The sequence below is a fragment of the Anas platyrhynchos genome, chromosome 14 (assembly GCF_047663525.1).
Source record: "Anas platyrhynchos isolate ZD024472 breed Pekin duck chromosome 14, IASCAAS_PekinDuck_T2T, whole genome shotgun sequence".
NCBI classification, from domain to species: Eukaryota; Metazoa; Chordata; class Aves; order Anseriformes; family Anatidae; genus Anas; species Anas platyrhynchos.
In genome coordinates, this window is record NC_092600.1 from 2,507,861 (window position 1) to 2,533,435 (window position 25,575).

The 25,575-nt window shown below is 42.5% G+C and overlaps 1 long non-coding RNA gene across 3 annotated transcripts in view; it reads right to left on the minus strand.

Moving 5' to 3' along the window:
* Nucleotides 1-18,511: 18,511 nt before the first annotated feature.
* The window catches only part of LOC106014454 (uncharacterized), a 50,717-nt gene continuing 43,653 nt past the window's right edge, over nt 18,512-25,575 (minus strand). For all 3 annotated transcript variants that reach the window (XR_011803374.1, XR_005269428.2, XR_005269427.2), the window contains one exon: nt 18,512-25,290. This is a non-coding gene — a long non-coding RNA (uncharacterized lncRNA). The remainder of the gene's footprint in view (nt 25,291-25,575) is intronic.

Below are 25,575 nucleotides of genomic sequence, written 5' to 3' on the forward strand. Positions count from 1 at the left end.
TAATGCTGAAAAGTTATTCTTATTTTTGTTCATTGCTACAGAAAGATGTCCTCTCCAGCTGCACATTCAATCATTATAAATGCTGCTGCAAAAAAACTAAAAACACTTCTCAGGGATGGATTAAGATCTACTTCACAAATAAATACATTTTATCACTGAGAGAAGAGGCAAATGTCACCGGTGCTGTTTTATACCCAGTGGAGACCACTTACACTGGAATTTTCCCCTCCCGGTCAATGAACGGCGCTGGCTGTGCACGGCCCCCCCATCAGCCGGCTCCAGCGCAGGTTTGTACCTGCTGGGCACACATCAGGGGCTGCTCTGAACCACAGCTGCGGCCCCTCCTTTTTGACTGCAGGGAGCTAAAAGGGGCAAAAAAAAGATGTTTTACAGTAAAAGCACAGCGCCGCGTGGCTCTCGGCGTGCTGTGCCGGCCACCAGCAGTGGTACCGCTCTCCACGGGGCACAAGGTCCCATCTGTGAGGGTTGCATCCTGCAAACCCCGAGTGCTTCCAGCAGGACCTGCTACTGGAGGGGACAGGAGCAGGGGACAGCAGGACCTGCTGCCACCAGCACCGTGCCCCGTAAGAGGTTATTTGTGCAGCAGTGGGGAGCTTTGTGCTCAGGCTGTTCGAGCCGTGCCGAGGCACTGCCAGATGCTGCACTTGCCAGCTAAGCACCCCTGAAGAACAGCTAATAAAACTGGAGGACGTCAGGCTTTGTAATGCTGTATTTTAAAGATAAAGAGCCTCTGGTCGGACTAGCACTAAGATTTTTACTTCCTTGCGGACAGTTATTTGGCTGCTCTGTAACCCAATCTCGAGCCGAACCCAAACAAGCAGTTATAAAACCAGCTGGAACGACGCGCAGGGAGATGGAAAAGGCAGAGGGGAGAAAGTGGGGAAATAATCTAGCTTGACAGAGAATTTTTGGGACCGTGGTTTTTGCCCATAGAAGAAATTTCTCATGGTTAAGGCTCAAACACACACCAGTAAGAAAGCAATGTGTTGAACGGCTTCAACAAATCTGTCTTGGGGCCCCGGGTAGACATTGATTTGGGGCTGTTTTACCTTGTTTATGGCCATTCACTTGTAGCACTGCTTGATAAAATACTTTAAGTAAGAAAAAAAAATAATCTTACATTTGTTTTAGCTGCCTGTGGAATTATATTTCTGTAAGTATTTCACTTGTTTGGCCAAATTTCTACTACCAACAGTTTTCTGTTGCTTTGGAAGTGCTGTTAGAAGCCTATCGCTCCTCATCATCACTCTGCCGAGCCTCTGTTACCCTTTTAGCAACACTCTCTCCCACAGTAACAGAAAACGCATTTTTTTCTTGTATCTTATTGTCCAGAATAACTCTTGGATATTACAGTCATCAATGTTTAGTACTAAATCATTTCCCTGCCAATTCCTTGTAATCAAATCTTCCAGCAAGTCGATAGCAATAACATTTTTATAAGGCATTGTCTCTCTCGACCTATTAGGTGCTTTCTGATCTTTGAATTTTCCATTCTGAAAATAATAGATAGTGACCTGGAAGAGAGCAGAAAGCCTGCTGATGTCGCCCAGCCTTCAGCAGCCATGGTATTGCTCACTCCAGCCAACCCTTTGAGTCAGAGCTCTGACTGCTTCCGACAGGTTGCTCAATCACAGGAGTGACTTTCAGTTTCCTTAGGAAAAAAAAAAAAAAAAAAGCAAAATAAATAACTGAGCTACCAGGCCCACTAGAACCAACAGCGATATTTCTACCGCATTTAATGGCACCAGATGTTGGCTTTGCAGAGTTATATGCGGTGGTACGCTTGGTACATCTGTGCCGCAGTGCAAATATGCCAGCACGGCTCACGGGGAGATACTGAACGCTGGTTTAAGGGCAGCACTGCAGAGCCGAGCAGAGGGCTGCAAAATGCACCCCAGCCCTGAGCTTCCACGTGAGCCAAGAACTTGTGCACAGCCATTGACAGGCAGTTGCCCATTGACTGACTTGGTTCCTTCACTCACAATCTTACACTCAGATTCACTCCTGAGTCTGCAGTCAATAAACTATCTTTATCTGGCAGCTTACAACTCAAGAACTGAACTAACTTGAAGCTGAGGAGACCAGGCACAACACAGGCAGCGATGTATTTATGCTTTCTCAATTTTATTTGAGCTTTGGGAGAGCTGTTGAAATGGGAAGAAAAGGAAGTTTTCTTCATTAGTTCATCTTCCCGTACTAACCTCAATATCACCCAGATACCGATGTCGCGGCTCTCAATTCCTATTTTGTTTCCATACCTATTTAACAAACCCAATGGTGATTTTTAAGATACTTCATCTAACGCCAAGGTGCTACGAAGAAATAGCGATGGCCCAACAGTGACCACATGCTGATGAGAGGGTTTCTCCCTAAGGAGGTCTGCGTGCCCCAACCCATTCAAAGCACAGAGTGTGGAGGTAATTGTCAGGCACTTATCATGTGCTGGTATGGGTGACAGAGCCACATCTGTGTAAGCCATAGTCAGGAGTTTCATTGATTCTGATGGGTAATTTATTTCTGACTCCGCAAGGCAACCCCTCAGAGAGCAGCAGTCGATACCGGTAGAGGAGGATTAGCACAATAACACGTCGGCTGGGGCAGTGGGCAGGCGGGGTAGTTATTATTCCTATTAGCTCAGATACAAATGGAAAAGAAAGGAAAAAGTTAGTGTCAACAGCAGGCGGTATGTATCTTGTTTCTCCTTTTACTTTGACAGGGTTACAAAACATGCAGCTATTTTTTATTTATTTTTAATATTAATGCATTTGAAACAGGGAGAAATAGAGATGGGGACAACATCCCCAGTCCCTCTTCTCATCTCACCTTCCTCGTGTATCGCATAATTTCCTAATGTCTGGAAAACTGTTCAAAACTCCTCACTGTGTCAGCGTTTTCAGATCTCAGGGGATCAGACCCACAAATAATATTCAAGACAACATACTCCTGCCTGTGAATAATATGAAGAGCTGAATCCTTTTCATTCTTTACATTTTTTGCCTCTCACATGGCCTTAATGAAGATTTTGCAATCCTGCCTCCCTGGGGGCACACGGGTACAATCAAACATCTGCATTTAAATATTCTCTCCCTGCCTCAAACCTCAAAACGAAAACAAAAAAAAAAAAAACAGGAAATAATTCCTTCCTTCCAGGCTTCCTCAGCCACATACAAACAAGTCTCCTTCAGTAAGAGCAGCTTTAAGCCAGAAGCGTGCCGCAGCACAGAGAGATGTGCTCAAGCCTAGAGGCCTCCACCCATCCAGCTGCCCTGGAAGTATTTTGAAAGTGCAGCACCTTCTGTGCTCTGAAGACTACCTCAAATCTGGGTTTGAGCCTTCTGCAGGAATGCACGGGGGGGCTGCTTTATCAGGGCGGTTTCTCCAAATTCCTGCTGTGAGAAGGGACGCAAGTGGTCTTCCTCTAGCAAACAGAAACTTTCACGTCGCTGTGCATTTTCCTGAGAATAAGCACAATGACTTGTACTTGTACTTCAAGCACACCCTGACAGATCGTTTCAATCTCAGTAGCCCCAAACTTCATCTCTAACCCGCATTTTTGCTTTGCTAGTTGATAGGTTTGAGTCCTGCATTCTTATACAGATAAAACCCCCAAGTGATGTGGAGTGAAAATGAATAACTGGCCCGCGATTTGGTCCCCAGTGGGTTTATCTGGTTTATCTGCAGTACAGTTTTTACGCGATTCAATTTATGAAGTTGCCGTAACAGAGCTGGTCTGGAGAATGGGCAAGAATTACACAGATATTCATGAATAAATAGATTAACCCTTTTCTTGTGGCGTTTGGAAGGCTTTAAATATTCAGAGTTTCACAACGTTAGATCATTGAGAAGCTCAGACTGGCCAGATGCTAAACATTACTCTCCTACTGGAAACGTTACAGGTGTTCAGGCAGCAATGATGCTCTGTGACCCCCGGGACCAGTCACCGATCCTAGAAAACATCCAGGAAGTAATCAAACTGGGAAGACTATAAAAGTCTAATAAAAGACCAACCTGCTGAATGGAATTATTTATCCAAGCTAGTTGGTGAATGCTTATAAACAAGAAATACAATAGCACAGACCGGAGTAGGCTCAAAATTTATCCACAATTAATAAATTGACCTATCCTACATACTGTGTTATTTTCTTTGACATTTTCACAAGCTACAAATCTGATAGTACAATTAAATGACAAGTTCAATCACTTCTTTATTTCATGTATATGTATATTATAATATTTTATAGCTGTATTACGGAAAGGACTGTTTACTCATGTTGTATCTTCCCTACCATAATTCAGAGCTTTGCTTGCCTAAGAAATTACTTGTCTGCATTTTGATTAAAAAAGCAAAACCTCATTGTTCCTGTGGCAAATGAATTCAGTCTTTAAATGAAACTCATTGTCACATCCTTTTCTATGCAGCAAAAGCATTCAGCTCCTGGAATGGTTTTAACCTCTAACACAGCACTTTTGTGTCTGTATCTGATCCAGCAATGATTCATTTTTCTTCCAAAGCTTCGTCAGTGTTTGGGCTCTGTACTTAGTTCTCAATGAACTGGCTATAACGCAGTAGTTACAGCTCCCTGGAAAATGACACACAGTAACTCTGTCAAGTTTTTTATTAGCTTGGATAGGTCTTTTATTTTAGCAAGGTCTTTTATTACCTTGGATAGCTTTGAACTAGGTTCTGAAGTGGATGAGTGAAGACCTGGAGATCCAATTTTATACCAAGAGCCATTAATTTTTTTAACCATAACCCCTTGATTATTGATAGGCTTTTGTTCTTCACTGTCATTGCACAACACATTGTTTGAAGTGAATCAGAGTGCACAAACTTCCACAATTACTCACCAGAGCTGGGATGGGTCATGGCAACCCGCTGGCAGAAGTCCCCTGACTTTCAGGATGCAAAAACTTGGATGTTTCCTCCCATCACCATCCCTCCAGGCGCATTCTGCCCTAAAAATGACAGATTTTTCTTACACACGTGAGATCTGCTGTTTTGCAATACCCCTTGCATGTTGTACCAACCTCCTGGATCAATTAGCAGTGGGTGAATTCCAGATGACTTCCTGCAGATCAATACGCAGGTGCCTGAGGCTACGAAGTGCTGACTGGGGGTCTCTCGGCTGCGATGCCTGACTTGATGCATCTTTCAGCTTCTCGCTTTTCAGAAATGTCAAACTCTCTCTTCTAGCTGCAGATTTCACTTTCAGTTGAGCCAAATTGAACTGCTAGTCATGTTTTCGTATGTTCTGCTCTAGCCTGGGAGATAATCGGATCCTTCTTGTTCCGTGGTATTTGTCAGAAAACATCATCAGGATGTTATGGAGAAAGGAGGTGTCTGGAAATCTCAGATGATGGTTATTCCTTTGTCCATTAATCCACATATATACACAAAAGCACTTCATTTGGAGTAGCTTATCATTCTACCACAATAACTACATAGATCAGAATGGGCTCCACCAAAAGAAATGAGCATGGATGAGGCAGCAGGACCAGAACCGAGCTGCACAAGTGCAGAAACATGGGGGTATGGTGAGGGGAAAGACATGACACTAACAAATAGAATTCCATTGATGATGTCAAGGTCTCAAAAATGGTACCAGGTCTTTCTTCAGTAGCATATGATTCACTTCAAGACCATTTCCCTTTAGTCTACTAGGCACTCTCTTCATTTGTGTTCTTTGAATTACATTTTTATGGTTCAAACTTAAAAGTAAATTGTATTTAAAGCTTGAACCAATTCAGACCTCCAGGTAACTCAAGTCAGCCTATGACTAAAACTTGATGAAGCTCAATCCTTCTATTTGAACCACCTTATTTACAAATCAAACAAACTCACATCAAACTGATTGCTTTCATATTTAGGCTCTTTTGCCTTAGACTTATTCCTGCATGGCGCTGTGACACGTGGCATTCTGCTGTGTTGTTCCTTGGATTATTTACACCATGGAGGCATCCAGAGACCTGTGTCACACAACAAATGCTCACGGTATTGGTAATATAACAATCAGTTACGATGATCCCCAGACACATTTGAGCTGTTGGATAAAAGGAAATCCACATAGCCACAAAGAGCTGCTTGGCAAAATTCCAGCCACAGACTTGGCACAAAAGAAAAATAAACTAAGTTTTCTCTTTAACGTTACCGACCCTTCTTGGACCTCGGTTCTGTACTGCAGCCATGGCCAAGCAGCAGGGCTGGGAGCTGGCACGGCACCTGCAGAAGGTCAGCGAGGAGCTGGGTGATGGGAAGCGATGGAGGGCAGCTGGATGATGCTAAATGTTTTCCCTTCTGGGGAGCCAAAGTCACTGCGTTTTGGCAGGATCTTGCCCTCCTTGCACTATATTGATAGCCACAGCGTGTCCTTGTGGGTTCTCATTTACATCGTGAGTCTGAGAAGTTCCCATTTTCCTTCTGGAGCTCATTGTCAAGATCTCACGGACAGATTACATTGTCCTGCTAAAAAATTCATTCTGTAGGGATCAGTTCGAGTTAAATCTAAGAGGAATAGTACATTACCCGGGGATTAGGCTCATATTTCAAACAGACTGTTAGCTGAATAAGCGTAAGGTGTGCGCAACGACAGCAGAACAGGCCCAGAGCTCCTGGGCACGTGCTGGGCTGGAGGAGGCACAAGGAGCAGCTCAGGAGCCACCTCTGTGTTCACAAAATGGGAAGGGTTTGCAGGTGCTGGGTGTGATGTGGCAGGGAGAGGGTGGGCTGCCTGGGAAACAGCACTGAGTTCAACAAAATACCCCCTAGAGAAAATCTGAAGTAAAATTATATAAAGAATACGCTTGTCCGTTATCAGGTGGGCAGGGGTGTGTTTGTCACGTTATCAGCAAGTGATAAGAAGTCAGCAGCTGGGTCCTGACCGAGCAGGCACCCGTGCTGAGTGATGCTCCCATGTCCCTGCTAGTCACCATCTATCACCCAAATGTCCTAACACGCACGCTTGGACAGGTGGGGAAGCCATCCTTTCCCATAAAAATACAGCACCCGATCACTGGAGCTTTGGGCAGTCTATTTCTAACCAGCACTGACCAGCCCAGATCACTGCAGTATGCAACATCTTCCTAGCTTGAAGGAAATGAAAAGTTCTTAAATGTTTAGGTTGTTTTCTGGGAAAATATACAGTGGAAATCACTGCTTGCATTCACTTGTTACACAGCCAGCCACAAGACCCGTAATTTCATGTTTAAGAAAGTATGTTTACAAATCACAGTCAGTGTCTGACAGATTAAGAATTTCTGTATACATCTCTCCTTTTTTGTTTTGGTAAAAACAAAAAATGTTCTGTAGATGTTGGTGTCAGTTTACTTTTTTTCACTCCCTCATACATTTGCCATCTGGAAACACCTAAATGCCAGCAGGCTTTGGCCTCAGGTTCGAAAGTGTTTGCAATTTATTTCTCAGAATTGCTAACAGCTTTCCCTGCCAAAAAAAGGAACAAACAATGATTCAGCAAAGCCTTTGAAGATCAAAAAGAAATATAATTAATTTGTTAAAGTGGAAAAATACCCCAAATCCCTGTTAACAAAATTGTATTTGACCTTCTGCATTTTCTGCTGAGAAGACAGACTTTTTACTTTATGCCAGCAGGATCCTCTGCGCTGAGGGAAGAGGAAACCCACCACCACCAAGGTTATGAGACCGTATTTCACAGCAGTATGGGAGATAACGCACATATACCTGTGCTTGCCCCTGCCACTTACTCACCAAATCTCGTTTAATGGCCAAGGAGCTAACTGCAGTCATAAATACACTCACAGCAGCAATAAGCACAGCAGGGTCTTGCTCGGTGTGCTGGGTACACGAGGCTGTTCAGGGATGGAAGGATCAGGAGGGTGAGGGCACTGCCTATACCCATCATCTGCCCCCAGCACTGGAAAACCAACCAGCTAACCAAACAAATAAACAAACAACATGAGCAAATTCTGCTGTCGAAAGCTCTGGGGAAATCCAAATGAAAGGAATGGCTGATGCTGCCTGGTCCTAAGCAGTCACACCCTAATTAAATTAAATTTAATAATAAAAAAACTGATTTTCAGCAGTTTACCTATTCATGAAATGTCTGGGCTGGTTTAATCAAACTACAGTGTCAGATCCCATGACAAATATGTTAGATTTCCAGCAATTTCCCTCTCACCCAGCACTCTCTCCACCACTGAAGCACGTGCCGAGCTGCCCTGCTATGGAACTCCCCGACTGGAGTGAAGTACAAACACATTATGTGAATTAATTTTTTTTAGTGGCCACAACCTTGTTTAACATGTGATTTAATCCTTTGCAAAGGGAATAATAACATGAAAAAAAAAATCAAGTGATCACAAATTTTGCAAGTAATGAAGACCACTGAAATCTCGGTGGCTATATTACGTTGGCAATACTTACTTAAAATGAAAAAAAAAATTAAAACAGCTTGTGTTAATGGTAGGAGGTAATGTTATATTTTAGATACGACCACTGGATGAATTCCATTTCATCAACGATTATGTAAAAACATCAGCTAAAAATGGATTATGTTTGTTTTTGGGGAATTAACTGTGCAAATAAACACAATTTAATTCCTGCATTAGTGGGAGAACCTCAAAGTCAGACTCACGGTTTTTCTGTAGCTTGGTAACAGTGATATTAGCAAACAGATGCTCCCAAACTAGTTTAATATTGCTAAATTACTCGTTTTGTTGGAGCACTCGTGTTAATCTAAACAGAACTAAAATCAAGGCAGGCCGACTCAGAAGTGAGACGCGATATTGTAAAAAAAACCTGGACACCCACGCTGCTCCCAGGGCTGCCAGTCTGCACAAATGAAGTTTTATGGGGCCCGAAGCAAAGGGCAAAGCGATGAGCAGGCTCTTCTGTCCCAGAAGTCCAGATGCTAATTTCATTTTCACTGTGACCTTAAAGAGTAAAAAGTTGATCCAAACCTCCAGGATTAGGCTTTGAGCAGCTTTGTCTTCCTGAGAGGCGGTGGGGCACCTGTCCCCTGCCCACATTGTGGATTTGGGGCTGGAGCTTGCATTCACCCCATGTCTCTGTAACTGCCACCACTTCCATGACCAGGGCCAGACCCGTTGTGAGGGGGGTTTCACATCAAAATCTGCTATTAATTCCCAAGAGCTGACCCCTCTTCCTGGTAAAATTTCCTTCCTTTTTCTTCAAGACTCCAAGTTTGAAAAATTCATCCCATAACCTGCGATGTCACCAGCAGGAGCTGGCACTTTTTTGAAGACAAATTCCTTAACTGGTTGGTGCAGAAAGACAGAGTAGGTGGCATTAACTTGGCTAATTGTTTACTTGCTTAGCTAATCTAACATAATCTGCATCGATTAGCTTTTGATTTCATGCTGGATGAGTGCACTGCTTCTGTGTGCCTTTCAGTCCGTCTGTGGGTCACACCTAAAAGGCATTTTTACAACTCTCCAAAGCTAGACAGGAGAGAAGCAGCCCCCTCGCAGTGGTACTAAAAGGGTCGTTACACCCAGCATTAGGTACAGGTTTTGTGTTGGGCTGCATTCACTTTGCTCGATTAAAAATGAAGTGTAAGCAAAAGGTGTGTGGGAGAAATGTTTGAATACAAAGTATGCTGTACGGTCTCACATACACACAGTGCTTACGGGCACGCATCGTCTCTCAGTCAGGCTCCTTCCTTCTTTAAAGCCTCAGTTCATGGGCTCAGGATGCCAAGAGTGAATATTTTATAATGAACAGAACAAGAGTGCCATTTGCTTGATAAACCTGAAACACATGCATGAGAAGAACAGGGATAATTTTGAGCCTAATGAAACGTTATACTTTTTTTTTTTTTTAATTGCTTTTGGGTTTTACTGCTATGGGGCCTGAAACCTTCCCCAGAAGAAGAGAGAGGGTCAGAATTTGACCCGAAGAAGTCAAATCTCAAATTTGATGGAGATAGTTTCCTGAAATACAGGATTTATTGTGTTTAATGCTACGGGGTTATAGCATATAAACAATACTTTCTGCAGCAGAGGAATACAGAAATACTGATCTAGCTAAAAATGAAAAAGCTTGGATGGCTTCGCAGGCCCGTAATAGGTAGCAAAGTTCACAGCCTTCACCTTCAAGTCTCCAGTTGAAATTTAGATTGATTGTGACTAAAAGTAATTTCTGCCTGACAGCTCATGTGAAGAGAGTTACTTCATTTCATAACAAATGTGTGGCCAACAGCCTAAAATTATTATCACAATTTCACAAGTCCATCGGCAGTCCCAGAGGCACGGCGAACTGCTGGAAGTCAATCCTGCCTGCCCGGGATCGAGGGAAGCCAAGGTGGGGAGGGAAAGGAGCAGGAGCAAATCTATGAGCGTTATAACTCTTCTGGGGAAGAGCTCACGAATTTAATTGCCTGAGCCTCTCTGCAGGAGCAAAATTTACCTACTTGCTCACACGAGGCTGCCGGCTGGCTGATGTGTTATTTTTATTCCGCAGAGCTGAGCTTTCCAGTTGGAAAGGGAAAATGGTCAAGTTTCATGGGGTTGATTGTAAAATAAATAAATAAATAAAAATCAATAAATATTTTTGGCCACAGTGTGGAAGGCCATTCACGTAGAGATAAAAAGCCTAACCAACGCCACCTGAGGAACAAAGGCAGAAGGAGGCAGGGCCCAGCCCAGCCAGCAGGCACCTCCCAGGAGTTTGAGCATTTCAGGTCATGACTGCTTAGGAAGGAGCTGATTTTCTTGATTTTCTTCAGACTATAACGTGTCCTTTTCTGTCCTGGGAGGGAGACGCATCACAGAGCAGTTCTGGCAACTGCCAAAAATGAGGTTGAGTTGCGTGCTTCAGTCAAACGCCCCAAATTGGGTGGGATGAGCCAGGCCACGTTAACTCATCGCAAAGCTCTTCTGCACCTGCTGCATAACAAAGACTTTCCAGTACAGCTCCTATTACCTAATTCAATATAGATTTTTCTATTTCAAATAAAACTGAAGAAGCAATGAAGCAAAGCAATAAGCCTATATTCATTCAAATTTGAAATTATTTTTGCTCATATCTGAGAAAAGTTCACTGCCTTTCCCAGAGTAATTGACGTGTTTGTAGAGAAAAAGAATTTAAAGGACTCAGAAAACCATATTCATGAAACGTGGAATTTCAACTCTTCCTAAACAAAAGTGCCAGGCAAAATATTTGCAAACGTACCTATTCAGGAACCTGCAATGCAAAGTGGTTCCTCTGACCAACCACAGCTACAAGTGCTCATATCATCAAGCAGTAATAACATGGTATTAAACTTAAATAATAATTAAGAAGTAGTGATTGTCTATTAGTGACAATCCTAGGAAGAGAAAGTGAGGGTGAATTAAAGCTACTGGCAAAGCACATATTCAGCTTTCCTGTTTCAGTTAATCTCCTGTTGGCACTGCCTCATGCATCTTTGCTGCACACACAGAATATGGGAGCAAACCCAATGAAGCCACTCTTGAAAACCTGTATTTTACAGCTTGGGATATGGTGTATCTTGCAGTACCAAGAACCCATCAGCGTAACTATGCATCAACAAAAAGTAAATCTCGATAAATCAAAGTAAATCACCATGGCATGTAGGCTTTATACCCATACATTTATCCATCCTATATACATGCATATGGAAGAGTCTACAGATTGATTTTTACAAAAAACTGGGGAGATAGTTTTATGTTAAGGAAAAACTGAGTATAATCGAGGAATGAATTATTTATTATGACCTGGGGCAGCTTTAAATTATGAACTTTTTCACTTTTGATTTTTATGGCTCGGGATATCAGCTTTTTTCTCTCTGTGTATGTTCCGTATTTTCTTTTGTCAGCTGAGTTTTTCCACAAGGTGCATGGGACAAATTCTGTCTTTAGGTGAGCAAAATGGCATTAAATTTCAGTAATGGGTGATATATGGGTACTAGCAAGGACTATGTTTTGTTCCGTATGGAGCAACCACTCTCACTGATTTATACCCCATATTTTCAAAAGTGCAATAACCACATTGCATCATTTAAACAAGAAACATTTACATCATCCAAAAAGCTGAGGTATGCAATTCATGCAGGAGAGCAGAAGAACATCCTTAGGTCAAGAAAAGTGATTACTGCTATGGCTACCAGCAACAGTTAAATGCCATAATAGCCTCTGGTAATAGAAGTTGTTAGGATTGCAAAGAAAAGTGTATATGTGCTTTGTGACAAAACCATTAATTTAAAAAAAAAAAAAAAGTTTTCAAAGTACAACTGAAGCATGGAACAAAATAAAGAGAGCCCTTTAGCATCTCCAAGAATGGCACTTATCCATATCTTCCATAGTGAAAGCAATAAAATCTATTAATTCCCACATTCTTCCTGGTTACCAACTCTAAAAAGTTGTTGGTAAAAAAACGAATTATTGGATCTCCAATTCCTCTTTTTGTGGATCCTATTATTTTTCGCAAGCTTACTACAGAACTTCCACATTCTCAACATAATGCTAAGAAAATCAAACCACCTTCATTGGTGACACTGGACTGGTTCCCAGTTTGTCACTACCGTGAAACTATTCCATTGAGGGCTTGTCAAAACAAGGGATGTGTGAAACTGACACTGGAAAAAACGATAACTGATCTTCATAATAAATAATGTCAAGCGTGAACTCATTTGGGCTACTCTAGATGATGATTAATTTTGAATCCTTTCCCCCCCCCCCCCCCCAAGTCTAAAAGTGATCTAACTTCAGTAACGTGCATTTTTAAAAATATTTGATACTATTGAACATAACTTCAGTTCGTTACATGAGCGCAGCATTTTGACAGGTGTTTGGTTTTGCTTTTCTCATTCTTACTGTTGTTTGTAGAGAACTGAACTTCCAGAATTACCACTGGTCTTCAGCTGTTACGGTGAGAAAGGCTCAGAAATGCCTCAGCTTGAGCAGGACTGCACCAAGAACAAGGTCAGATGTAAGTTTGTCCGAAATCCATCTGCAACTAGTCCCTAGCTAAGTCCCTGCTGAAATCTTGGTCAAGGCAGATAACACCTAAAAAATACTGCACTAAGAGTGTACGCCTTCTGCAACCATAAATATCAGGAATGTTTCATGCAAGGGCCAGTCAGTTGTGGCAGTACTTCGTGATGTGATTTGCACAAAGTTTTAGGAACGAGCAGTTTCTCACTTTAGCAGCTGCAGCTCTCCGAGCACCAAGGGCTGTGGTGTTCAGCCTTGGAAGCTTAGAGGAGGTGAGTTGTTTTGTTCCTTGGCTGGGCTGTGTGCTCACTGCATCTCTGATCTATTTTTGTCAAGAAAATAGAATTTCAGGGATCACATTTTGGAGACTAAGAAGATAGTTAAGTCGTACAGGGAATCATAACATTTGAAGATTGTGTTCCATCACTCTTAAAAAAATCCATAGGTTGATGTGAGATTATTGAAAAACGCAGTCACACTTCTCAATCCAGCCCAGGGCTGCCTTGTCTCTTTATACGGTGAGCTCATCAGAGCACAGAACATCTGCTGTTTGGAATTTATGGAGTGCTTGGTATAACATGGCCCAGGTTTTGGTAGTCTCTCAAGTTTTGCATAAAGAAAATAATGAATAACTACAGAGAGCTTTGTCTCTGAGGGATGGACACTACAGCAAACTCTTCTAAGCTATTTACTCGTTGGCAGGGTCAGCTGCACGCATCTTTGACTAACCCCTGCATAAATATAAGCTTTAACATTCCAGTTTCTCTAGACCAAATTTCACACCACCAAGTGGCTTTCCAGACAGGTTAAAAAAAGAGTAATTTTCATCATCGTGGAACAAAAGCACTAGAGCTCCTTCTGATTGTAATAAAGAGAAAAGATGTTACTGAGCGATGCAGCCATCTCCCAGGGCTGGGAAGGATCTACAACGTACTCTGACTTACCTAGTGCTCACCACAGGCATTCAATCTAAACAATCATTTTGGAGTTTAACAGAAGACAATACAAAATACCATGCAATCATTGACAACAGCCTTTGATGACAAAGAGCAAATAGATAGGGAATCCTTTCAGTTTAACAATGTAGATAAAAGGACATTTTTATATTTCCAAATGATACTCAAGGCTCAGGTGTTGCAGACAATACAAAAATAATGCAATATTGCTTCTCTCCAATGCACTTTTACTTCTGGAGTCGAGGTTAGTTCACCTATATTGATTCACTGATGGTGTTTTTTCTCTACCAGCTTCATACCCTATTTTGTATGGGGTCAGTGCACATATAGAAATAATACTGAACCTAGGAGAAAAAAATAAGGGTATTTATGAGACTAGACTTGAAATTGCCTCCTTGCTCCTTTTAGTCCTTTAAGAACAAGAAAGCAGGATTCTTTCATGCTTCCATTGTCTGTCATATTTGTGCACTTTTTTTTTTCCACGGCAACTAAAGAAAACACACCTGTTACCTTGAAATCCTGATAGAGTATTTGCATACTGGCTGGGGAAGAGCAGAAAATGGAGAGGAGGAGAAAAATAAGCACCTGTGTATCTGGTCCTCCCATGTAATAGGCAACAGTGGCTTCCACCATTTTTATTTATATACAATTTTTAATGCCTTCAGAGGAAGTTCTCTTGAAGCACAAATTCTGATACTTAAGACTCAGAAAGCTGAGAAGAGCAAAGGTGTCTCTTCTGGGGAACACACGCTGCCTCAAGTGAAGTTAGGAAGGGAGGTTAACATGCCACCAGAGCACAAGGAGACTGCACCCATCTGATCTTATTCCAGTCTTTCATAGCTCCAACACCACCCTCTGTTATACAAACCATTACTTTCACCTCCAATGGAACGGAACAAAACCAGACCTTAGATTTGCTTTCAGCTAGGCACAGACAGGAGTTTTGGCCAAATATCTGCATATAGACAACAGAAGCAAAGTATTGCAGTGTTGTTCCTTCACTTTTCCCGTCTCTTTTTCCTCTAAATGCCAACATTTTATAGTACTTTTTCCCCTTTCTTATTCTTCACAAAAACACTTTCAGTACAGCATAATTTTCCAGGCAAATTGCACACTTGTCAGATCACCTGATTAAGAGCCCCGTATTCATTACTATAAAAACCAACATGCTCGCTGAATCATTAAAAAGCAGATTGGTCAGTAATAATAATCAGTTTTCTGCTAATAAATACAGCTTGGCATGCCTAATTCTGTGTCCTACTCAAATACCAACGATGAAGAATTTAACTTTTAAAAAGTACATTACTGCATGTAATATTAGTACATTGGTCTTCGTAAGGAGCATTACTACTGTCTTTAAAGGGCAGGCAGTTCATGTATTAATTATTTCACTCGGAGAGTGCATTGATTTCTTGAAAATCTTTTCATGCATAAAAGCAATTTGAATATTGTATATGGTTAAACCCTCTCAATCAACTTGAATACAAAGACAGACCAAAGATGTACTTGAATTCAAGAGCTAACATCAGAAATGCAAGCACGGTTAAAGGAGCTCAGTGCACTCCCCATTACTGTACGTCCATGTGCCAAACACCCACAGGCACACACGTCCTGACCTCCTCGCTGCTGGCCGGGAGGAAACAGCTAAGATGGACAAAGCGTGGGTAGAAGAACCAGACTGCAGGCAAATATTATATGGCAGAAGGATATATCTTTAGAACTTCATTTAAAAAAAAAAAAAAAAAAAGGAGAAATATTCATAGGGAGACTTTGGACGGCACCATATGGATCCGAAGCTGCAAAAAACACACAAGGCTGCTGCTCTCAGCAGTGTGGGACTGGCTTTGGAACATGCTACTCCTCTTGCACCAGTGTTGATAAGGAAAACATGTAATGTCTGCTTGTCTGACCCTTGAATTTTGCTGTCTTAAAAATATGGGACCACTGTGATTTGCAATTTCAATAGTTTTTAATAAACCCTTTTGTAACTCTAAAAATAGCAAAATCCAAAAAGATACTGAATTCGTGAGATACAGAATTTAATCAGGGCACAAACACTGACAAAAATCCTCCTGTCATTAACCAACACAGAGCAACTTTGCATAGTTGTGATGTTGCATGGTTTCCACAAACATTCACAAACAAGTTATATCAATGAATTAAGTTCCAATTGCTTGATTAGTGTTAAGCAGTGAATATGTCAGAGTATTTACAATGTGTAGCAAATCTTGGGTTAAAATTCAGTACATATTTAGACTGTTGTCAGCTTTTAGTTGCACCTTAAATAAGATCTAGGTTTGATTTTGTGACTGAATGAGAAATATCAGGCATTTTTATGTCTTTCTACTGTTTTCAACCTCTGTAGTTTACTTGGAAGATAATTTTAGCCCCTAGGCACAATCACAAAAGGGAACTCCCAAGTTCCATAAAGATGTCTCCAATGAAAGAACTTCATCATCTTCTCCTGTCTTTCTGATAAACTTCTATTTAAACAACACTATTTACAAAGAAATCCTTCTGCAATAATTTCTTTCAGAACTCAAGTAGGGTCAAGAGAATTTCATGTTCTGGAAATAAATATCTACACGCTGGTAGAAGTTCAACCGATAGTACCTGGAGTTCAGGAGTGCTACCAACAATTACTCTGCAGAACCAGCATGCTCAGTGAAAATCCTGCTGAAGAGGGAAAAGGTCAGGAAATCTGTCATTTCAGAAGGATGACCTTAGTCGTATGTAAAGGAGTTCTCAAAATGTGCACTTGTGTCTTCTCAACAAGGCAACGGGATTATGATTATGGAAATGCTACCAATTTGTTGTAATTGCTCATCATTGCTATAATGCAGATTATTTCTTCAAAATAAAAGTTCTCATTTTGATTTGAAAGATGTAAAGTGGTTTGCTCCCTTCATGTTATCACGAGCACTTAACTCGCAGACTAAAGAAATTTAAATTCAGAACAAAGAAACCAGAGTAGATGGGCACACAGGGCTGAGTATACTAAAACATGGAGTTGCTGTGCTAGCTCGCAGAGACACTGCTCAAAATAGTAATATGGAATTGTACATGGGCTTGTAAGCTAAGTAAAACACAGATAAAAATTCAAAACAAACAAACAAACAAAGCCTCACTACAAAAACACACCACTGAAAGCAAATCCTTTGATGAGGAATTTAACATTTGCAACAGCAATTTGTTGGTCCCAGCCCAATCCACTAGATAGGAGCAAGTCCAGAGTTAAGAATATAAATTTCTGGAGTGCTCTTGGTTGCTGATGGGTGCTGCCTAATGGCAGGAAGTCATTTTCCTGCTCAGAAGCAGCTCCTGGTTTCCATGTGATTTAAAATGCCACCAGAAATAAAGGAATTATCAAGGCTTGGCCTTGATATACGAGCCTATTTAAATCCCTGGGGTGAGAAGCAGAGCTAAGGACTACTCTTCCAAAACAGCCTGAGCAGGATCATTAAGCAGTGCAGTAATAGCCTGGAATTGGTTCCTGCGGTACGAGGATGAAGCTGTAGTGGGTGTGCTGGAAAGAGCTGCCTGATTACAGATGGCTGAGTGGAGAGGCTAAACGGGGCACGGGACACAGCAAACACCGCGGGCTGCTGAAAGGCTGCAGGTGGAGCTGAGCAGGCACCAAACACTCCTTACTTGTAAGGCCAGGTGGAAGCTCAGGTTCTTTGCATGTACGGAAGGAATGTGGCTTCCCAAAGGTATCCTTCAGGGACAAGTGGTCCTCTGATGGCCGATAGCCCAAAGCAGCATGCTGAAAGCTAGGGACAGTCCCTGACTGTTTTGTACCTCTGAAAGGAGATCACTTGCACCTTTGAAAGTCAGGAAAAAATGTTTTCCCTTTATTATTTTTTCTTTAACCTGCATGGAAATTGTTCAATAGGGTTGGAAAATTTAATACTATACAGTAAAAGTTCTTTGTTGTTTGGAAGAGCTGCTTGCTGCCGGGTGCTGGCGTGTACAGGAGCTGAGCAGTGGTAACTGGGAAAAAGGTTCCAAGACAACCTGATCCCTAACTATTTCAACACAGTGTTTTGCCATTTATTTTGCTCAATTCTAGGGACTTCTGATAGAATTCTGAGCATAAACCACAGTAAACGCAGCTCTGTTCTAAATCATCAGAAATCTGGTGATTTCCTTTCAGTGGTGTTTCCTTGGACTTGGCCCTATGAGGCTGGTTTGCCACTCACTGATTTCTCTCACTGAGCTGAAATCCAGGGCCCTTATCCTACAAACATACACATGGACCTGTTTTTTTATAATATGCAAAGCCTTACCGAGGTAACATACCCACTCAGGCAAAAAGAGGTGAGAATGTAGGGAGGGCTTTGCAGAGCCTGGCCTTGAATTCGAGCAAGCACACTGAAAATTCTGAGAGAAAAATCTGCAGTGGGTAAGACGGCCACAGCTGGCCACCTGAACACAATCACAGTTTGACAGACTGATGCTTTCCCTGTGCCTGCTCTCAGAAGTGTCCTCGTATTCTCCCTGCTCCCTCACCAGATAGCTGAGCCCTTTTAATAAAAGCCTGATGAACGGCCAATAGTAAATATTGTGCTGCTGCTTTGCATTCTTGGCTCATTTGTGCTCCTACTGATAAAGCACATGGGAAATTGTCCAAGACCTTGTGAAAACTCTCTGTCCAGCCCCAGGAAAGACAACAGAGGACTCGGGATGGTGTTCAGCCATCCCCCTCCATTTTGTCTCCGGATACACAAGACCCACCAAGTACTTCTAAGAGATCACGCGATGCCTCCTCTGATAAGCCTTTCTCTTCTTGAGCAATTACCATGTAATAAACTATTTTATTGGTTTTGCTTACATACTGTATTTCTGAAAACAAAACAATAAATGGCTGTAAAACCAATAAAATGTACCAGGCTAGTGTTTTATTACAAACAAGCCAATACCATACACTGCAGCATATTTTTCAGCTCAATGCACCAGGCTTCTTATTGTCCAGGTGAATGTTCCTGGCTGTAAATTGCAGCACTATAGCTCTTTTCCGGCGTACTCTAAAACTTCTTTAGGTTGATGTGCCTTAAAACACTCCTAGTCCTTGGGCAAATTTATGGGGAGGATAAAGCCCAGCGGTTTTATGCCAAGGCATTTTTAACTTTGCTAGCCACCCTGGAAGTGCACTCAGATGCTGCTCTGGGAGTGCAGACTGCACGGTTCAGCCAGCACCAGCCCTTTGCCAGCCCAGTCCTTGCAGACACAGCCCCGGGCTGCCCACAGCACGCTGCAGCGGGCATCATTCGGGCATTGATCCAGCCAGGGGGCTCCTTCCCAACTTTCAGTGATGGTTCCCAAAGCAGGAGCCCTGAGTGTCTTTCTGGCAATTATCATGCTGACAGCAGCCATGAATAAGACTAATATTGAATAAAAAAACCCTTCAGTAAGACTCTTCAGTGTGGTTCCACTAACTTTTCCTGTTCATTTTCTTCACTCGTCTCTTGCTGTCCCAGAAACTCTACAATTTAGCAAGATCCTATTAGAGCAGCTACCTGGCATACTTGGATGGAGTGCATCTACCATGGCTCTCTCATAGGGTAGAGCTACAACCATCCACACAAGCCAATTTGTCAAACCAACTTCTTCACAGGTCAGCTGTGGCTGGTGGCGAGCCTGAGACTCACCCATGTTCAGTTCTGCCCTTGTGAGAGCCTGCAGCACAAACCAAAGTGCGAGCATACAGCTGAAGGTGGGATTTCTTAAGATGCCTTTTTGGGAACTCAACGTCTGCATCTGTGAAATGACTACAATAATGATATGCACATATGCAAAAAAATAATAATAATTACTGCAATTCCCATTCTTCTCTACTGAATGAAGAGGTATTATTATTATTTCACACAGTATTAACACAGGTCTTATTTTTCCTGCAGCAGTCTCCAGTTCTCTGCAGTGCACATGAAGTGGCAGTAGATTACTGGAATACATTTGCCTGGTGGCTGTCAGAATAACTTCATGCCCAGGAGAAAGCAGTTTTCTTAACACACCTTCAATCTTGTCAGCAGCACTTTGAGGCAGCAAGACTTTCCTGTCAGTCTCCGACAAGTGCAGTAGGACAAGGAAAAGTTTAAAATAATCCTTTGCAGAACACTATGTCACAATTTATCATGTTATGACAAACACCAGTTGCTTTCCCTTGGCTGTTTCCTACAAAAGCTGATCATCTTTAAAGAGGGCTTTCTACATATTTTTTCCTCACAACTGTCACTTAAAATAACCAGCAACTAAACCCAGCATTGACAACAGAATCCCAAAGTACTTCAGGATTGGAGGTGATGTCTGAGACCAGATACTAATATGACTGAAACCAAAATCATAATCCATGCAGGAGGCGTGTTTCTTCCTTTTGCACCCTGCCAAAAATCACTTCCCTACACATCACTGCTGCTTTGCTTAGCACATGGCCAACCCGACCTCTGAAGTCCTTGGTGTTCATTTCTTGCACCCAGCGTCGAATAAATGCACGAAGAGACTCAGGGAAATGGGTCACACGTTTACAGGCAGAAAGTTCTGTTAAGAGAAAATACCTCCTGGTATTAGATTTAGGCAATAAGTTTTATGCTCTTTTCTGAATCTTGCCTTTCATTTCAGCTTCCCGTTGAAAAAGGCTTAAGATCAAATAAAACTTGATCCTATTACACGGAAATCCAGCATAGCCTTGCAAGTGATCTAAGGGGAGTGCAATTAGGAAGATAGAAATATGATAATGAAGTTGTTACATCACATCCTTCTAGTCTGACACTGTATGAACTTACCCTTGACATCTATTTATATGCTGTGATGCATACGTCAATGTAGGGAGATGCATGCACTGCTTGCCTCGGCTGATAAAGCACCAATACCTCTCCTGCCTTTCTCTGTGTTCCCATCCAGCCACCCTGTAAATAACCTCTGCAAACACCACGTGAGCCAGCACATCCTGAAAGCCAACAAACTTTTGGACAGAAATCCGTTTCAGAGCTAAAGATCCTCCCTTGTTTATACTCTTGCCTTAATCTGAAAAATCAGGCGGCCACCCCCTTGCACAAACTGCTGTGTTGGTGCGAGACGATGGCACCAACTCGCAGATGGGGCAGTCCCAGGCCAGCTGAGGTCTCTGCAGTTTGACATCAGGACCTTAGCAGAGACCTGGCACAGGTCTCAGGGTGTTCGTGACACTTGCTGACACTGGGAAAGCCCCATTTGATCACCTCCTGAGGCTGATGGAAACGCAGAAGATCCTCCCTGCACGGCTCTTCACAAAACTTGAAGTGCTCAGAGCTCTGCAAAGAAGGAGAGAAATCCTCAAGGGCAAAAGTGTCACCAGAGTCAAAGTAAATCACAGGAGTGATAACTCCACCGGGAGAACAGCAGACATCAGTCATCACTGTGCCTGCTTAATATCCCCTGTTTTGGAATATTTCTGCTGTCAGTCACTCTGCTCATCTGCTGGGCAGCCAGGAAGATGAACAGAATTACTCTTGGCAGGGTAAAGCTACGGACCATTGGAAATAGTGTCTAACAAGAACACTTAACAAGCACCCGAGACTGATGATTCATCATTTTCCCCTCTTTTTATTGATACCTGGTTAAAGGTACCAGATTAACAGCCCTGCAATCTGAAATCCTTCATTTTTCTCAGAGGCACGGCATGCAGAGGGCAGATGTGCACAGCAGCTGCAGCTTGCTGCTCTCCTTGCACTGACAAGAGACATGCTGAGCATCCAGCCCCCTGGATGATGTGTTCTTGTTTTTATCATTGGCTAGAGCTACTGGAAAAACTTCTCATAGGTGCAACGAATAGAGCTAAACTTTTATTGAACACTTAAAAAATACATATCATGTATGTTATAAAGGGAGGTCGTCCCACGACTGCCTTTTTTAAGCAGGGGAAACTGAGGCTGAGAGCAATAAAAAGGCTCGTTCACTGTTTCAAATAAGTTGCAATGTCAGAAATAAACCCCAGATCTCCTGAGCTCAAGCCCTTGTGTTCAAGGTTGTTTGTGTTAGTTCCTGATAAAAGCCTGGAAGGTTTTCCACTGTTATCTGCACCACAGCCTCATTTTCCTTCCATCTCCTAAAACGTTGACCCTAAAATCATCTTATCCCATTGCTCTTTGCAAAGCAAGTTTCTCTTGAAATCCTTCCAGTGTTTCCTGTTTCAAATCTACATAGAATAGCATATGCTTGTCTTTAAATATCAAACTGTTCATAGCTTAGCCTCCTGCAGAGCCAGCTGATGTAGCATCCTGCCGTGACTCCAACGCCACACTGATCCACGTGTCAGCTTTTGTCTCCCACATCACCAGTATTCTCAATAGATCTCAATAAAATCCCAGCAACATCTGCTTGACCTTCCACTAAAATCTGATCTGCTGTAGCAGATGGAAAATCTAAGTCTTGATCCTAGGTTCACAAGTGACAAACACTGTTTTAGCCCCATTAAATACAAACAAAAGCACTATATTTTTATCTACCTGCACTTCTACCTAAAATGAAACAAAATAAAACCGTGTCAGACCCACACTACTCAAACACTGGCCAAACCAAGCAGTTCTTGAAAAAATTTCAGAGTGAACCAGCTGTGAAGTTTGGACTGGTTAGTCTGAGTCTTGGAAATAAGTGCAGTGATTGCTTTTTTGATAAAACACAACAAAACTGACATTTTTTCTTGGTCCATAGTCAAGCACACACAACACAGCCTGTGGTTGTTCAGAGCATCCCTCTGGGTGCTGCACAGTCCTGAGTTCAGAAGCTCGATGGCTTCAGAGGGCCAGGTTGTAACACCCTGATAAGTATCTGTTACAAAAGGAGAAAAAAGGCCTACACGCTCCTGAATTAATATTGATTTCATGTCAATTGCTTTATATTCCCACTTACACAGGGTGAAGGTCATTGATGGAGAGGATACTTAGAAAGCAAAATTAAAACAAACTGTCATCCAGCAGCAGTGAAAATGAAAGTTTTCCTAACAAGCGATGATGATTTAGAAGACTGCAGCATCTCTAGTTCTCTATGGCGTGGTAGAAATATAACTCTGCTTCTCTTTCTTTCAGCAGCTCGTAAATCCAGCAGGGGCTACACTTAACTTGAGATCAAACGATCAGCAGATGCTGGTAAACAATGAAACATCTTCAAAGTTCATTGTGAAAAACCAGCCTGGGGTAAGAGGGTCAGAGTGGCTCTTCTTCCTGGCAAGAACTGACGTTTGAAGTACAATGATAGATCTCCAGATTAGGTGGCTCTCAATCTTCTTAGCCCTGCTTTTCTTCTATCCTGTTATTAGTTGACAATTGCTCTCGGATTACAGCTGCTTCTCTCTTGCATAAACAACATCCAAGTGAGGCATAACCTAGGAGAGCATCAAACCCAAAGCACCGGAATTGCATCCAGCAATGCCTTTGTATACCCAAGTAAATGGATTTATCCAGTGGAATCACTCTGCAATCTGCACTGAACAAACTAATTTCACAACACAGAACTCTGAGGTCTTTTTCCTTTATAGACATGCTTGTGTTCTCAGTCATCTCTTGGTCTTCCATTCTTCTCATCCTATATTGCCCTTTTTTCTTTTTTTTTTTTTTCCCTACCCTTCTATTTTCTTATTGCTTTATCCCTGATTACCTTTACCCAGCAGAGAGTGAGCACTGCCTGTCTTGGTGCAACTCAGATGTGATCTCCTGCCGTGGCTAGAACTCAGATTAAAGGCACGTTTTACATCTCATTTTGCCTTCTTTATTTTCAAATTCTCCAAGCACATTCAGCTGCATTTAACTTCTGGTTCTTTTCTCTACACCTGAACTCATGATTTTCTCCTTCTCGCTGCACTCTTGAGCTAATAGGAGAGTAATGAGAAGCCACTTAACTGCATTTGAGTTCTACATCAGAATTTCCTAAGGAATAGCCTAAAGTGAGCCCAATATCCAAAATCAAAACTGGGACTCATCTGTCGAAGTCCCTTTGACTACTTGATCTCAGTTGCTGCTTTTTGAGCAGCAGTTCACACCATCAGAAACACGACTTCATGCAGAACGCATACCAGAATATGGGTAAAGTGTCCGGTTAAATGAGTCACAGCATTTGAATGCGATTAACACAGCCCAACTCTGATAAAACGTTTGATGTTAAAATTCAGAGTACAGTATTTGAGGAGCCATCCTGTGTGTACAGAGGATAAAAGCACCTGAGATGCCTCAGTCAATCCGTTCGAGTGGTGAGTCCCTTGACTTTTCCCAAGCTGGACTTAGGAATCAAATCTAAATTTCAATGGAGGCTGGAAAGCCTCAGCCACCACGTAATGCAGACGTCTTAATGCTGTATTAGAGCTGGAGGAAAGAGATGAGCTGGCTATCATGTTTGCAGCCTTCTCCTTTGCCCTCATTAATGTTTTATTAATATTTCATATTACATGAAAGCAAATTTTCCTTTGTGTCTGGCATTAAATGCTGATCAATATTAATGTTTGATTCATATCTCCGCGAAAGGGACAGCAAGAGAGCCCAGGAGTGAAATCGGAGATATGATTTACATGAACTTCAATAAGGCTGTTAAAACAGCAAGGCTAGTGAAATAATCAATTGGACAAGGAATTGGCTAACAAATGAGGCCCGGGCTGTGACAGCAGCTGGTTAAAATTCAATTAGGGCTGTGGGAAGGAGGAACTGCGAGCTCGTGTGAACTGTTCCACAGTCTGCAAACAGACTGCACGGTGAGGTAGGGAAACGTGCAGGTGACAGATAGGGCTGCACCCACAGGAAGGGGCCAGGAGACATTTTCCTGCTGCAGCAGCAGAGAGGTTGGCTGCAGAGGAGCTGCTGAAGAAGAGGCATTGCAAGGAAGGAAACACCTTGGTTATACGTGGTCTGGAGAGATTCAGGCTTTGACCAAAGGTCTAGAGGAAGACTTTTGCATTGCAGGACTAGGGGGGGCTTAGGCAGAAAGACAAACCCTTGTTAGTTTTTGAGGGAAATAACAGAAGTGAGCTTTGGACATGGCTGGAGTAACGTAGTGGGGTGCTGGGGTCTGAGGTCTGCTGCTGCCTCGTTAAAACTTGTAGGGTGAGGCGATGCACAGGCACCCCAAGAGGTGGGACTGAGTCAAAGGGGACAGTCTGGAAAAGCCAAGGAAGTCTGTGCCCTGCTGGTGGGTGCGGGCAGCTCAGGGGAAGGCGGACAAAAAACTGGACCTGGCAGGAGAGCAGAGACACCCAGAGGATTTATGCTCCGAAGTTATCCTCAGTGCTCCTTCATTTCTGAATGCAGTTACCGAAGGAAGAGCTGTTCGTGTAACCGATATTTCTGGTGAGCACCAACAGACCTCTCCAACTGTTGCCAAAACCAGGGTTTACAAAAGCCCTCCTGCTTCAGGTCAGCATATTCTGTACAGGAAAGGGAAATGGGAGAACAAGAGGGAGAGGTAACACGCTCTTGCAATGCATTTTTGGTCTGATACTAAGCCTACAGCATTTTGCAGACAGCCTGGGCAGTTCCCTGGGTCCTGCTGATGCCTTAATGCCTCTCCTGCCCTGCCATACCCATGTTCAGTCCCCAGGACCCATCTCCTGGAGGCCCATTTAAGACAGAGGGCACAGCAGGATTAAAAGGTTTCTAAGTTGGTGGCTCTACCCCAGTGATAACAGATTGGCACTAACTGACAAATGATT